Below are 2,500 nucleotides of genomic sequence, written 5' to 3' on the forward strand. Positions count from 1 at the left end.
TTTGGCGCCACGTGGCAAAAGTATTCGAGTTCAGATTTCTGGGACTTAGCGTATTTTTCAAACCTGATAATGAAAATTGAAGTACAAATGGGGCATAAGCTAGGCGTTGCCCAGTAACTTTTTTCGCCACATGGAGGAAGTAGTCGAGCTCCAATTTCTGGGACGTAGCGTATTTTTCAATCATAATAAACCAAATCAAACATAAAAATCATGAAACTTACACCACGTCCCTAGGTTGTGCACAAAACGTAACGATAAAGTGCCGGCGAGGTTAGAGGTGCACCAAAATTGTGTACCGATTAGGAAAAGTACTCTATGTTGCTATGACTTGGGTAAAAAGTGTTGATTAACTGCTGGTTACGATAGACAGTTGCTTATCGTACACATCGCAAACGAACACCCCTTAGTGAGCAGTAGCAGAAGTCGATGGAACAAAGCGAATGCATTACAAACTGATCAAGTAAAATAAGGAACGCTACGTACTAGGACTTCTTTCCAAGAATGGTGTCCGCGACGGGAGGGCAAGCGTCCTTCCCAGGTTTCCCTAGTAAACCTTGTATGGTAAACATACCCAAGCGTGTCCGTAAGCACGCAACGATAGTCACGAACGAGCACATACCTAGGGAAAGTACTCTACGTACTAGGACTTCTGTCCAAGAATGGTGTCCGCGACGGTCGGGCACTGTGACGCAATTACCAAATCCTAGAATCGTACAAGCAGTGTGTACAAACATAAACATTAACGCGTTCGCTCGGGCTGCGCCGTCCGTGTTGAACACAAATGCGGGTGATTATATGAGTGGATGGACAAAAACATGCGTGGCGAAGACAATTTTCTGCACGATGTGCACATAGCTCATTTCGTCGTCCCGGGCGAATGGAAAAACACAAAAATCTCGAGTATCTTTCTAGGTTTCTGTTATAAAAGGGCAGGCCAAAAGGTGACCGGTTGAGATGAGCATTTTAAGCATGCAAGCACTTAATTGCAACTTTTCCTACAAAAACTAGGTACGTACACGTAGATTGTATCAACATGGACATCCATGATTGCGTACGCCCGGGCTGCGCCCTCCGTGTTGTACTTTCCCTGATTGGTACACAATTTTGGTGCAAGTGTACCAACATCGACATCTATGAACGCGTACGCTCGAGCTGCACCCTCCGTCTTGTACTTTCCCTGATCGGTACACAGTTTTGGTGCACGGCTATCCCGAAAGGCAACTTGTACCAACATCGACATCCATGAACGCGTACGTAGCGTACTTTCCCTGATCGGTACACAATGTTGGTGCACGGCATAGGAAATGGGCTTAAAATGGTCAAACTCAATCCATTTCCACTAAAGATAGTCAATAACAGCTGTGCCGATGAAGTAGGGCACGATGCAAGTCAATGTTATTTAATGAATTACATGTTCACCATACATTTCAGTACAAAATTGCTCGGTCAGACCTACAAAGTGCTATATCTCGAATACTAAACGTCGCAGATGGGTGTTGTAGAACAATTTTAAGTTCGTCTAACGATTCTACATCCGATTCTGGATAGTGGTTTTTCGACCACTTTTCAACATTTTGTGACACCCCGAACCTAGGGGCAGCTCCCTAGCTTTTTTCAAAAATGTGCACCGAACGGGCCAGAGAGCTCGAGTAGTCGAAAATTTTTTTTTTTGCTAAAACCCCTCAAAACGTGTCAGGAACGCACCCTAGATGATGAAAAGTGCAACCAGAATGTCAATCGACAACATGCCCGGGGGTACAAATTTGCTCTACGCGTCCCTAGGTAGGGTACTTTTTCATACAAACATCAAAGTGTACGGTGCACACAGTGCGCGGAACAAAAATTGCTCGGTCAGACCTAGGACGGGCCATATCTCGAATACTAAACGTCGCAGATGGGTGTCGTAGAACAATTTTAAGTTCGTCTAACGATTCTACATCCGATTCTGGATAGTGGTTTTTCGACCACTTTTCAACATTTTGTGACACCCCGAACCTAGGGGCAGCTCCCTAGCTTTTTTCAAAAATGTGCACCGAACGGGCCAGAGAGCTCGAGTAGTCGAAAATTTTTTTTTTGCTAAAACCCCTCAAAACGTGTCAGGAACGCACCCTAGATGATGAAAAGTGCAACCAGAACGTCAATCGACAACATGCCCGGGGGTACAAATTTGCTCTACGCGTCCCTAGGTAGGGTACTTTTTCATACAAACATCAAAGTGTACGGTGCACAAAGTGCGCGGAACAAAAATTGCTCGGTCAGACCTAGGACGGGCCATATCTCGAATACTAAACGTCGCAGATGGGTGTCGTAGAACAATTTTAAGTTCGTCTAACGATTCTACATCCGATTCTGGATAGTGGTTTTTCGACCACTTTTCAACATTTTGTGACACCCCGAACCTAGGGGCAGCTCCCTAGCTTTTTTCAAAAATGTGCACCGAACGGGCCAGAGAGCTCGAGTAGTCGAAAAATTTTTTTTTGCTAAAACCCCTAAAAACGTG

This window comes from Anopheles coluzzii (genome assembly GCF_943734685.1).
Source record: "Anopheles coluzzii chromosome X unlocalized genomic scaffold, AcolN3 X_unloc_21, whole genome shotgun sequence".
In the NCBI taxonomy this organism is placed as follows: domain Eukaryota; kingdom Metazoa; phylum Arthropoda; class Insecta; order Diptera; family Culicidae; genus Anopheles; species Anopheles coluzzii.